Source organism: Bubalus kerabau, chromosome 23 (assembly GCF_029407905.1).
Source record: "Bubalus kerabau isolate K-KA32 ecotype Philippines breed swamp buffalo chromosome 23, PCC_UOA_SB_1v2, whole genome shotgun sequence".
Classification (NCBI taxonomy): domain Eukaryota; kingdom Metazoa; phylum Chordata; class Mammalia; order Artiodactyla; family Bovidae; genus Bubalus; species Bubalus kerabau.
In genome coordinates this window covers 22477668-22491825 of record NC_073646.1, presented here as the reverse complement: position 1 = coordinate 22491825, position 14158 = coordinate 22477668, and positions in this window count along the sequence as shown.

Sequence of the window (14158 nt, the reverse complement as noted above, 5' to 3'; positions counted from 1 at the left end):
ACTCTCCCCTGGATGGAATCTGAAAGCTAGAAAGGCAACCGAAGAGTAATAATTATCTACACGAGTAATGCAGTGTGATTTAGTGCCCCATCCAAGAAGCAAACGGCCTGGGAAGTCCCATGGACAGAGGAGACTGGTGGGCTACAGGTCACGGGATCACAAAGAGTCTGACACAACTTAGTGACTAAATGACAGCATCCATGAACTGCACTTGAACATTGGCCCACCATGCTCCACACTCTGGGAACACAGTGCTGCATTAGACTGTGAACTCCTGCACTAGACCTAGGCTCCGAGAGTAAGCTCTGCTCACCATTATGTCACCTTGCACCAAACTCTGTGCCTGACACCTCCCCAGAGCTCAATAAACATTGACTGAATGAGTAATTGTGTGAACAAGTGAATGAATGAAAACTTAAAGGACATTACCTCTTTGCCTCCACCCATGTCCAGTAAGTGTTCAATAATAATAAACATCAGGTGCCAGGTAAGTGTCACAGATACTTGCACTGTTTTATTCAGTCCTCTAGGTAACCCTGTGTCCGTTTAGGAACTTTCATGATGGATAAAGTCAGCAAGGCTCAGAGTGATTAAAAGAGACACCCAAAGTCACATTGTCATTGAACAGTGGTTAAACCTGCTGAAGCACAAAGCGTTCTGGTGACAAAGGGCTGAAGGAGGGCCGGATGGAGTTGAACCAGTTACGCTGAACTTCTGCCTAATGAAGCTCAGCTCCTCCTAGGATGATTTTGCTTGGAAGCTGCTGAGTCTAAACCGTTATTAAGTGGCATGTGGAGAGCGATGACTGTCATACGGGAATGTCCTTTCCCTACGTAGTAATTCAAAGGTAACAAGGAAAAAATAGCCTTCACTTTTAAGTTTGACATGTTTGGGAAACTGGATGTGCCTGTCTATTATTAGTCCTTTAAGAGGCCCCAGCATCTTCCAGGGAGGCTTGCGAAAATATCCCAGGAGACATTGCTGCTGAAGTAGGTTTTCTTTGAACTGATGAGCTGGAAGCTTACAGCCCACATCCTGCCTTTTGAATGAAGAGTTCTGGATGATTTTGGTCTATAACAACAAACAAGACCTCATGGGGCCTGGGCCTAAAGAGGCAAAAGCTGGTAGATCCTGAAGAACCACTCAATTCCTGGAGCAGCTGCACTATCTGAAGATGGGGAACACAGTTCCCAGTGGGCCCGGATCCTATAGGGCAGGGGTCTCAAACAGGTGGCCTTGGATACATTCTTTTAGCCATTCCAGTGAACATATACTTTTTGGTTCACATTGGTAGAACTTCACCTACATATCCAGATTCTGACTTCTCTAGGAAAAAAGTTATGATTACATGGAGCCTGCATGCTTCTACTTCCTCGTTCATTTGTTCACTCATTCAGGATTGAATTTATGGAATATCTGTTATGTGTTGTTCTGCACACTGTTAAATAAAAGACAAAAGTTCCTGCTATCATAGAGCCAAAGGTGAAGATGAACAAAAACCTAAGGAACTAATAAATCTGTACTAAGTGGCATGGGATTCATCCTATAAAGAAAAATAAAGCATGGTAAAGGAATGAATAGTGACAGCAACCAGGGAAATCCTTTATGAAAACAGAACATCTGAGTAAAGACCTGAATAAAATGAGAGGATGAGCCATGGGGCTATGAGGGTAGAGAATGTTCCAGGCAGAGAAAACAGCAAATGTAACGGGCCTGGAGAAGGAGTGTACTCAACATGTTGGAGAAGCAGCAAGTTCTCTGTGCCTGGAGTGAACAGATACAAACAAGGTCCATAAAATAGCAGGGCCTTGTAGATGTGTAGTAGGGAGTTTGGACTTCACTCCAGTGAATGCAAAGTCACTGGAAGATTGAGAGCAGAGATTTGGCTAGATATATTTGGAGGGTTTTTTTTTGTTTTTTTTTTTCAAGATTACCCTGGAAACTATGCATTAAAAAAACTGAAGGTGGAAAGAGTAGAAACAGGGAGAGCAGTTGAGGCCATGTAAGTAGATGAGGCAAAGGATGATGACAAGAGTTCATGGTGTTCCTTGGAGCAAAAGGACAGTGGCTCTATATATAATGGGCATGGGCCCTCTAGGTCATGTGGTCCACTCTGCTTATAAAAGAATGAATGCTGGCCACTTGAAAGATTTCAGAGGCAATAAGAAAGCAGACTGCTCTGGCTGGGAATGAAATTCAGGAGCTTTCAAGTCCACACCTCAAACTTGCTGTATATATTAGTTTCCTGTGGCTGCCATAACAAATTATTGCAAAACTAAGTGCCTAAAAAAAACAGAAACTTATTCTTTCACAATTCTGAAGTCCAGAAGACTGAAATCAAGTTGTCTGCAGACCCTACTCCCTCTGGAGGTTTTAGAAAAGAATCTTTCCTTGCCTCTTCCAGGTTCTGGTGGCTGTCAGCTTTCCTTATTTTCCTTGGCTTATGGGCACATCACCCCCATGACTGCCTTTGTCTTCACATCAATTTCTCTCTGTGTATCAGTCTTCTCTTCTGTCTGTCTAATCTTCTCTGTGTATCTCTTACAAGGACACTAGCTGTTGGATTTAGGGCATTCCCAGATAATCTGTAATAGTGTCTTCATCTCAAGATCATTAAGTTAATTCCATTTGCAAAGACTGTTTCACCAAAGGAATTAAGGCATGGATATATATGGGACTCCCCTGGTGGTTTAGTGGTTAAAACTACATGCTTCCAATGCAGGAAGTCTGGGTGCAATCCCTGGTCAGGAAACTAGATCCCACATACCATAACTATGACCCAGAATAACCGAAAAAAGACATGGACATACCTTTGAGGGGGCCACCACTCAATCCACAACAGTGCACATCCCTGGGTAAGTCACTTCCTCCCTCTGGGTCTCGCTTTCCTCAACTGTAAATAGCAGCAGGGATATAGTCTGCCTTCCATTCTTTCATTACAAGGCTACACTCTCACAGTACAGTAGTCAATTGCCACATATGGAATGTAGCTAGTCTCAATTGAGATGTAATTGCAGGTGTAAAATACACCCCAAAATATTACATGCTTAGTGTGAACAAGAGTGTAAAGTATTTCATAAATTATTTTTATGTTCATTGCACATTGAAAACATATTTTGAATATATTGGGTTAAATACAATTTCTCTCTAAAATTAATTTTACCTGCTTCTTCTCACTTGTTTAATGTGGCTTCCAAAAAATAAATAAAATTATGTATGTGCCTCACATTATATTTTTTGGTCAGCTCTATTCTAAAGAATGGATTTTTAAAAAAGAATTTTGGCCACACTGTGCAGCACAAGGGATGTTAGTTCCGCAACCAAGACTTGAGCCCTCACCCCTTCACTGGAAGTGCAGGGTCTTAACCACTGGACCACCAGGAAAGTCCCATCTAAAGAATAGATTTTAAAAATAAATTTTAAAATTTAAGTAGAAAATATAAATAAAAGCTCATCTCTATCCTATGTGACATCAGTAGTGATGTTTTGACTAGAAGCTGAAGGATCTGCTTTCAAGATGCTCACTTACATGGCTGATAAATTGGTGCTGAATTTTAGTTGAGAGCTCACCCAGGGCTTTGAGTCAGGGAACTTGTTTTTTCTTTATGTGAGCCTCTCATCGGCAGCTTGAGCTTCCTAAGAATACAGTGGTTGAATTCCAAGAGTGAGTGTCCTGAGAGATCGAAAGTAGATGGTAGCTCCTTAAAGCCTGATCTGGAAACTGCCACAGTGTCATTTTTGATATATGCTGTTCATCAAATAGCCACAAAGCCTAGATTCAAGTGGAGACTCCAAGTTTCAATGAAAAGAGTATCAGAGAAATTGGGGGCCACCTAGGAAAAGCTCAGTAAATATTTACTGAATTAACAATATGTCACAATTCCCATCTGGCATACAAGGAAACAGAAATTTTAAAAATTTAAGCCAAAAAAAAAAAGAAAAAGGAAAAATTTAAGTCAAGATCCTTCTAGGACTGCTGCTATTAATGATTGCGTGTGTTTAGTCTCTTAGTCATGTCCAACTCTTTGCGACCCCATGGACTATAGCCTGCCAGGCTCCTCTGTCCATGGAATTCTCCCGGCAAAAATACTGGAGTGGGTTGCCATTCCCTTCTCCAGGGGATCTTCCTGACCCAGGGATCGAACCCAGGTCTCCTGCATTACAGGCAGCTTCTTTACCATCTGAGCCACCAGGGAATTATTATTAATGATTAAAAGTTAATATTACAAAACAGGAAAGTTTGGCCCATTCAAAAGAAAAACATGAACCAACAGAAACCATCCCAGTGAAAGACTACATGTAGAACCTCCTAGACAAAGACTTTAAAACAACCATCTTAAACATAATCAAAGAACTAAAGGAAGACAGGGAAAGTCAAGAAAATGTTGGGTGAAAATTATGTAACTATCAAGAAAAAGAGAAAAAAACTTCAAAAGAAACCAGAAAGAAAAAAAAAAAGAAAGAAATCAATATTTACTTACTAAGACAAATAAGTAGTAATTGAATACATGAGAAAAAAAATTTTTTCTAGACTAAAAAATTTCATTAAAATTACAAAAGTTCTAGGAGGAAAAAGAAAAGGAACCAGGAAGAGTTTGAAAAGTATAGAAACTGAAATGAAAAGTTCACTAGAGGGATTCAAAGGCAGATTTGAGTAGACAGACAAAAGAATCAGTGAACTTGAAGATAGAACAATTGAAATTATTGAAGAACAGAAAGAAAAAACATTGAAGAAAAGTGAACAGAACCTAAAGGATACAATCAAGAAATCAAGATATATTCTGTGGGGAGTTTCAGAAGGAAAAGAGAGACAGAAAAGGCAGAAAGATTATTTGAAGAAATAGTGGTCCAACACATCCCAATTTGATGAACGAGCATAAACATCCAAGAAACACAACTAACACTAAGTAGAATAAACTCAGAGAGATTCCCACTGCAATAGGTTATAATCAAGCTGTCAGAAAACAAAGATAAAGAGAGAAGCTTGAAAGGAACAAAAGAGAAGTGACTCATCACATACAAATGATCTTCGATAAGATTATGATCAGATTTCTCATCAGAAAGTTTTGGAAGCCAGAAAACAGTGGACTATGTTCAAAATGCAAAAAGGAAAAAAGACTGTCAACCAAGAATCCTACTGGCAAAATTGTCCTTCAAACTTTGAGGGGAAAATTAACACATTCCTGGAAAAACAACAATTTAGGGACTTTTTCTTAACCATTAGATGTGCCCTGCGAGAAATGCTGAAGGGAGATTGAAATGAAAGGATATTAGACAGTAGTTCAAAGACATATGAAGAAATAGAGATCTCAGTAAAGGTAAACAAATGACTAGTTTAAGAGCTAGTGTTATCATAGAAATGGTTTGTAACTCCACTTCTTGTTTTCTGCATTATCTAAGAGGGTCATACACAGTTTTTTACAGAAGAATGATTAGCCTAAAGCTAGTATTATTGTAACTCTGTCTTGTAACTCCACGTTTTATTTTCTATATAATTTAAGACACTATTACATCATGAAAAATATTATTAGTTTATGTTTTTGGACACACAATGCAAAAAAATGTCATTCTGTGGTATCAATAACTAAGAGATGGGACCAGAACTGTGTAAAAGCAGTCTTGTATATCGTTGAAGTTGCTGCTGCTGCTGCTAAGTCGAGTCAGTCATGTCCGACTCTGTGCGACCCCATAGACGGCAGCCCACCAGGCTCCCCCATCCCTGGGATTCTCCAGGCAAGAACACTGGAGTGGGTTGCCATTTCCTTCTCCAATGCATGAAAGTTAAAAGTGAAAGTGAAGTCGCTCAGTCATGTCCGACTCTTCGAGACCCCATGGACTGCAGCCTACCAGGCTCCTCCGTCTATGGGATTTTCCAGGCAAGCGTACTGGAGTGGGTTGCCATTGCCTTCTCCGATTGTTGAAGTTAAGCTAGCACAAATTAAAATTAGAGTGTTTTAACTTTAGGATGTTAAATGTAATCCCCATAGTAACCACAAAGAAAATAGTTATAGAATACACAAAAAGGAAATAAGAATAAAATCAAAATGGTCCACTACAAAAAGCTAAACACACACACACACACAAACAGCACTATTGAGAATGAGGAATAAAAAAGCTGTAAGGCATATAGAAAAAATAGCAAAAGAACAGAAGTAAGTCCCTCTTTACCAGTAATTCATTTAATGGTAAAATACTCAAAAGACAGATACTGGCAGAATGGATCAAAAATGATATGCTCTAATTATAAGCTATCTACAAAAGAATCAGTTTAGATCCAAAGACACAGACTGAAGATTAAAAGATGGTGAAAGCAGGATCTTAAAGAGATATTTTTACACAGATGTCATAGCAGCATTACTCACAGTAGCCAAAGTGCATAAGCAACCCAAGTGTCCAGGGACAGATAAACGGTTAAGAAAATGTGGTATAGGGCTTCCCTGGTGGTCCAGTGGTTAAGGATCTGCCTTGCAATGCAAGGGGCACCGGTTCGATCCCTAGTCTGGGAAGATCCCACATGCCACAGGGCAACTAAGCCCGAGAGTTGCAGCTACTGGCTCCACACGCTGCAACTGCTGAAGCCTGCTCGCCCAGAGCAGAGCCTGTGTTCCGCAACAAGAGAAGCCAAGAGAAGCCCACACACCACGAGGAAGAGTAGCCCCCCCCACCCCATCACCCGACCCCTGCTCACCACGACTAGAGAAAGCCCTACAGCGGCAACACAGACCCACCACAGCCAAAAAGTGAAAAAAATAAATAAATCTTTAAAAAAAAAAAAAAAAGAAAGAAAATGTGGTATGTTTTTATAATATAATGGAATATTATTCATCCTTAAAAAGAAAGGAAATTCTAACATATGCTACAACATGGATAAACTTGGAGAACATTATGCTGAGTGAAATAAGCCAGTTACAAAAAGACAACTGTGTGATTCAACTTGCATGAGGAATCTAAAGTAGTCAGAACCACAGAGACAGAAAGTGGAGCAGTAAAGCTGGGAAGAACCGGGACTTACTGTTTAATGAGATATTGAGATTCACTTTTGCAAAATGAAAAGAATTTTGGAGCTGGATGGTGGGGATAGTTGAACAATGATACAAATATACTTTATACCACTTAACTCTACACCAAATGGTTAAGATGTTAAAATTTGTGTTACATGTTATTTACCATATTAAAAAACTGAAGGGGGAGGTAAAGAAATTAATGGATACAGAATTTCAGTTTGAAAAGATGAAGAAGTTCTGGAGCTGGATGGTGTTAAAGGCTGGACAACAATAAGAATGTTCTTGATGCCACTAAACTGGCCACTTCAAATAGGAGTTAAAATTGTAAATTTCATGTTTCGTATTCTTTACCACAATAAAAATAAGTGAATGGGAAAAAACCCTAATGTCGATTAGACACTAACATTGAACCAGATCCTGTGCTAAATGCTTTACATGCATCGGTGTCTCCACTGTATGATTCCTGTGCTGTATACAGATGGGAAAATTAAGGTACAGAGAGGTTAAGTAACTCTTCCAAGGCTCGGCTCCATGTTATAAACCAGCAGCACTAAGACTCAAGTCCAGGTCTTCTCACTCGGAAGTCCATGTTTTTTTTTTTTTTTTTTGGCTGTGCCATGTCTAAGTTGGGGCTTGCGTGATCTTTTTGCTGTGACAAGCGAACTTTTATTTACAGTATGTGGGATCTAGTTCCCTAACCAGGAATCAAACCCGTATTAGGGCCAGAGTCTTAGCCACTGGACCCCCAGAGAAGTCCCCAGAGCCCCATGCTGTAACCACGATAGCTGCTCTTAGGACATTCCCTATAGTCACCACAAAGAAAATAGTTACAGAATATACACAAAATAAAATAAGAATAAAATTAAAATAGCTCCATGCAAAAAGTCAGCTAAACAAAAAGCCAGTAATACAGGAAATGAGAAATTTTTTAAAAATAAGGTATATATAAAAAAATAGCAAAATATATTGATATCTGGTAAGAAGAGGACACTTCTGTATAGGAAGATTCTACCAGAAAAGATAACCAGCTCCTTTAAAAAAAAAAAAAAGAATGAAACTTTTTGTTGCAGTAAAACATATATACTATAAGGTACATTAATTTTAAGCCTATAGCAGTATATGCTTTTGCATACATCAAGATCTAAGTTCCACCATCAAAATACAGAAAAGTTCTAGCTTCACAGAAAACTTCCCTCTTCCCTTTCTCAGGAAATATCCCTTCAGGAAGAGCCACTATCTGACCTCTCTCATCATAGATTAGGTTTATTTATTTTTATGAATTGGTATAATATATATATAACATAAAATTCACCATCTTAACTGTTTCTTTTTCCCCAGCTTTATTGAGATACAACTGACATACAAATTGTATTATTTTAGGGTGTACAACATAATTATTTGATATATGGATACACAGTAAAATGATCTCCACAGTGAGCTTAGTTAACATCATTTGCTTCACATAGTTTGTTTTTTCATCGTGATAAGAACTTTTAAGATCTACTCTCTTAGCAACTTTCAAAAACACAATACAGTGTTGTTAACTACAGTCTCCTTGGTGTACATTACATCCCCAGAACTTATTTAGAATTGAACTGAAAGTTTGTGCCTTTTGACCACCTTCACCCGTTCTGCCCACCCTCACCCCTGCCTCTGGCAACCACCAATTTGGTCTGTGTTTCTATGAGTCTAGTTCTTCTTAAGATTCTACACAAAGTGAGATCATACAGTATCCGTCTTTCTCTGCCTGACATTACATTTACCCTGATACCTTTGAGACTCATCAAGTTGTCACAAATGGCAGAACTTCCTTCTGTTTGTGGCTGAATAATATTCCTTTGCATGCATGTATATATGATATATATATATGCATGTGTATGGATGTATATGTATATATACATATATGTATGTGTGTATGTATACATATGTGTGTGTGTGTGTATACCACATTTTCTTTATCCATTCACCCACTGAAGACACTTTGGTTGTTTTCATGTCTTGCCTCTCATAAATAATGCTGCAATTAACGTGGGGGTATAGACATATCTTTGAGGTAATGATGTCATTTCCTTTAGATATATGTCCAGTAGTGGGATTGCTGGATCACAGAGTGGTTTTAATTTTAATTCTTTGAGGAACCTCCATACTGTTGTGCATAGTAGCTGCACCAATTTGCATTCCCACCAACAATGCACAAGTGTTTCCTTTTCTCCACAGCCTCACCAATGCTTGCTATCTCTCATCTTTTTGATGACAATCATTCTAGCAGGTGTAAGGTGATAGCTCATTGTGGTTTTGATAAACTGTCTCTAAGTGTATGGTTCAGTAGTGTTAACTACACTCACAACCCGTCTCCAGAATTCTTTTCATCTTGAAAACTGAAACTCTATTCCCATTAAACCACACTCCATCCTCCGACCTCCGAGCCACTGGCAAAGACCTTCCTACTTTCTGTCTCTATGAATTTGACTATTCTGGGTAATTCATGTAAGTTGAATTATATAGTATATATCTTTATGTGACTGGTGGTCTTAGTTCAGGCTGCTAACAACTTATCCTAAACTGAGTAGCTTAAAAACGAACGTTTATTTCTCATGATTCTGGAGACTAGAAATTTAAGATAAGGATGTCAGCATAATCAGGTTGTTGTGGGAGCTGTCTTGCTGGTTATGTCCTCACATGCCCTTTTCGTGGTGCATGCAGAGAGAAGAGGGGAAGAAGGGAGGGAGAGAGGGAGGGAAGGGAGAATATTGTGTCTCTTCTTTTCATAAGGGTATTAGTCCCATCATGGGGCCCACACTCTCACAACTTCACCTAAACCTGATTAGCTTTCAAAGGTGCCATCTCCACCTACCATCTCATTGGGAATTAGGGCTTCAAAAGACGAATTTGCTCCAGGGGGGACACAAGCATTCAGTTTGTAGTATTGACTGATTTCACTTAGCATAGTGTTCTCAAGGTTCATCCATACTGTGCCACGTGTCAGAATTTCCTTCCTTTTTAAGACTGAGATCAAAAATTAGTCTCTATTCTTCAACTGCATATAAATGGGAACCATACCATTTCCAATTTTTTCCACAGTATATAATATCTGTGAGACTCATCTGTGCTTTATATATATGTATATATATACATATGTCAGTGTTCTTTCTCTTTTTTTTGTTCTGCATTGTGCTCAGCTGCTAAGTCGTGTCTGACTTTTTGCAGCCCCATGGACTGTAGCCCTCCAGGCTTCTCTATCCATGGGATTTCCCAGGTAAGAATACTGGAATGGGTTGCCATTTCCTCCTTCAGGGGATCTTTCCAACCCAGGGATAGAATCCGCATCTCTTACATCTTCTACATTGGCAGGAGGATTCTTTATCACTGAGCCACCTGGGAAGCCCCCATTGTCCTGCATGGATATACCACAATGTGCTTATCTAGTCAATGTCATTGGCCATTTGGATTATTTCCAGCTGGGGACTACTTCAGAAAACTCCACCGTGAACACTCTTATATTTGTCTTGGATAAATAACCAAAGTGGAGTTTCTACAACCAGTTATTTTAAGTCCTTTGGCCTGACTCCAAACAGCTGGTTCTGGTTGCAGCTATGACGTCATATGGTCTGTACATACCCCACTCTCTCGGTTGAGGAGGCTGTCTCCAGTTTCCCCTTCACTTCTTTCAGGGCCTCCAGTGTCTAGGTGGGTTCTCAGAACATAGCAACAAACAGGAGCTTGAACAGGAAGTACCTGGGGATAAATGCTCTATAATAATGAACACACCATAATTAAAGTCAGTATTAGGTTAGAGAAAGTTCTTGTTTGGCTTGCTAAATTCTAGAAGAGGAAACTGAGAAAATGAAGCCATGAGGGCACAAACATCCAGACCACAGGCTCTGTTCCCATTACAGTCCTCCAGTTCTCCCAGAAGTGATAGCACAATAATGGCAGCTCAGCTCCCAGGACAGACTTGCTCTTGGAGGGTTCCAGCCCTGCCACCCTCCTCATTCAAGGTTTGAAGGAAGAAAGTCAGAGGCCAGCTCATTCTTTGCTAAAAGAAGCCTGTGCATGCATACTAAGTCACCCTAATTGTGTTCAACTCTTTGCAATCCTGTGGACTGTAGCCCAGCAGGGTCCTCTGTCCATGGGATTTCCCAGGCAAGAATGCTGGAATGGGTTTTCGTGCCTTTCTCCAGGGTATCTTCCCAACCCAGGGATTGAACCCAAATCTCTTGTTTCTTGCTCTGGGAGGTGGGTTCTTTACCACTAGTGCCAAGTGCTAAAAACCCACTAGGACCTAATGGAAGCTTTCTCTTTGGTGTTCCCAGAATAACTGATACCTAGTTAAATCGGGAATGACTCTCATTTTGAGATTCAGTGGGATTTGGTGTCATGTGAAAGCAACATGAAACAGCACGGCAGAGTCCCCATTTGGGGAATCAAGATGCAAGAGACTAAGTCTGAATAGGAAGTGCTTTCTCTTTCCTCCCATGATGCCATCTGAAAAGAAGGAACTGGGAACACCGTCTGCACAGAGAACTCAAAGTGGACAGAATAGACACTTATGCCCTAAGCCTTCCTCACTCAGCATTTCTCAGCAGGACCAGGACCAGGGTGAGGAGCGTGACACGCTCAACTTGAGTCCCAGATTTAAGGGGCACCGATAAACCAGTAAGCAAATCAGTAATAGTTCAATGTAATACAGTTAAAAATGGAAACTAATGCAAAAAACCCATGATGAAGAAAACATCAACCTTTTAAACCAAGGTAGGATGTCTTTTCCGGGATCAGGGTGAGTAAGTGAGGCTGAATCAAGGAGGTTCAGGGTAGACCTACGAAGAATTGTTAGGATTAAATGAGATAATGATGTCAAGAGCTTGGAAGGGGCTATAGATATGGGGATTTCCCTGGTGGTCCAGTGGTTACGAATCTGCCTGCCAGTGCCAGGGACACTGGTTCCACCCCTGCTCTGGGAAGATTGCACATACCACCGGGCAGCTAAACCACGGCTACTGAAGCCTGTACGCCCTAGAGCCTGTGCTCCACGAGAGAAGCCACCGCAGTGAGAAGCCCGGGCACCAGAATTAGGAGTAGCCCCTGCTCACCACCTCTAGAGAAAGCCTGTGCTCAGCAGCTGAGACCCAGTGCAGCCAAAACAAATAAATAAATAAATAATTTTAAAGTCATAAATATGTTTAATTGTCATCATTATTATTTCATAATCATAATAATTATGTATTTATTTAATCTGCAAGCAAAGTATAGAGAAGTTCATTAATCCATGGCATGGAAGTATTGACACATATGTTCTCTGGCAGCCTCACCACAATTGAAGTTTACCTTTGTGCTTTTTGTACCTCAGATTCTAGAATTTTTAATTAATTTTGCAGAGTACAGCTGCATTTCATAATTATCATTACATCATTACTTAGTTATTATCATTGTTCCTAGGAGAGGGAGAGTTGTTTCATCATTTGGTGTAGTGGTGGTGTATGAGATGACAGCATCATTTGCTACCCATCCCAGTCTCTAAGAAGTCTTTCCTAGTTCCTTGAATTTAAATTAGTTGCTCCTGTGTCCCCTCGCATCTTGAATCGACCTGATCAATTGCACTTACCCTGGATTGGGCTATCTGTTTAACTTGTCCGTCTCCCCAGGGAGCCTAGGACCTCTCAGGGGGTGGAAGCAAGCCCCGTCTTATCAGTTTATCTTCCTCAGAGCTGAGCACAGTGCCTGCCACATTATAGGCTCTGAAACTGCTTTTATGATCTTAGATGACTGAGAATTGGTGTCCAGAGACCTCTCCTCAATCTTTCTTCAATAAGATTGCACCAAACCGGTCAGGAGTGAAGGGTAGGGGGGGATGGCAATGTTTTGCATACCTGCCAACTCTGCTATTTAGCCTGAAGTCATATTATAATACAATTATCACTACTCTTTGTTTTAGTGTTAGCATTTATCGGGAACTTCGTATGTGCTAAGCGTTGTTCTAAACTATTTTTTATAGATTAACTCCCTTAATCCTCCTGATAATCACACAGAGAGAATTTTTTATCCCCCTTTCACTGAAACAGAAGCACAAAGAATTCGAATGCATGCCCAGGATCACTCAGTCACCACGTGGGAGAGCTCTGCGCCAAAGCCTCAGTCTGACCCCAGAGGCCAGGCTACCAGGCACTCACTGAGACTCAGCTCCCTGGGCTCACACAACCTGCTACCCACACTTGTAAGAGGGTGCCAGCTCAACACCCAACACCCCGCAAGCAATCTTTACTTAGCCTCTCCTATAACGGGAGAGTGCCAACAGCAAGAACATACTAGGAAGAGAAAATAGATTTTGTCATTTCTCTATGAGGCCACCTGATCCTTTCAGGTAGGAAAGAAATCTTTAATATAACATCTTTCTTTGTCTGGCAATTCTTTTATATGCTTGGCTGGTCAGCTTAATCTTTGGCTGGCTGAGCAGAAATACCCATATCCATAAAAAATCAGGCTTCTGGATGCAGTGCAGCCTGGAGAGGTAAGATTTCAGCAAGCAATCATAGTGCCAAATGTAGGAAGCACCCGAGAAGCTATTCGGTGAAAGGGATATTTCTTGCACATCTTCTCTGTTTTGGGATTTTCATCAGTGCATTCCAGATTTAAGTGTTTTTATGAACAAGTAGTAAGATATCAACCTCACATGTTTTCTTCCTACCATCCTGAGTTCTTCAGACAGCAGACTAGAATAGAGCAATAGAATATTTTAATTGGAAAATGATTTTTTGCTTATGTTCATTTTTAGTAATGTGTTCACATTTGCAGAAGTCAAAATGATATATCCACCTCAGTCATTTTTTCCCACCCTTAGAAGTAACCAGGTTTATTCCTTTCTTACTTTCTGTTCATCTTTCCATATTTCTTTATTAAATTTACCCATCTAAATATTTTTAAATGAGAATACATATTCTTATATACTGGAGAAGGCAATGGCACCCCACTCCAGTACTTTTGCCTGGAAAATCTCATGGACAGAGGAGCCTGGTAAGCTGCAGTTGCTAAGAGTCAGACACGACCAAGCGACTTCACTTTGACTTTTCACTTTCATGCATTGGAGAAGGAAATGGCAACCCACTCCAGTGTTCTTGCTTGGAGAATCCCAGGGACGGGGGAGCCTGGTGGGCTGCTGT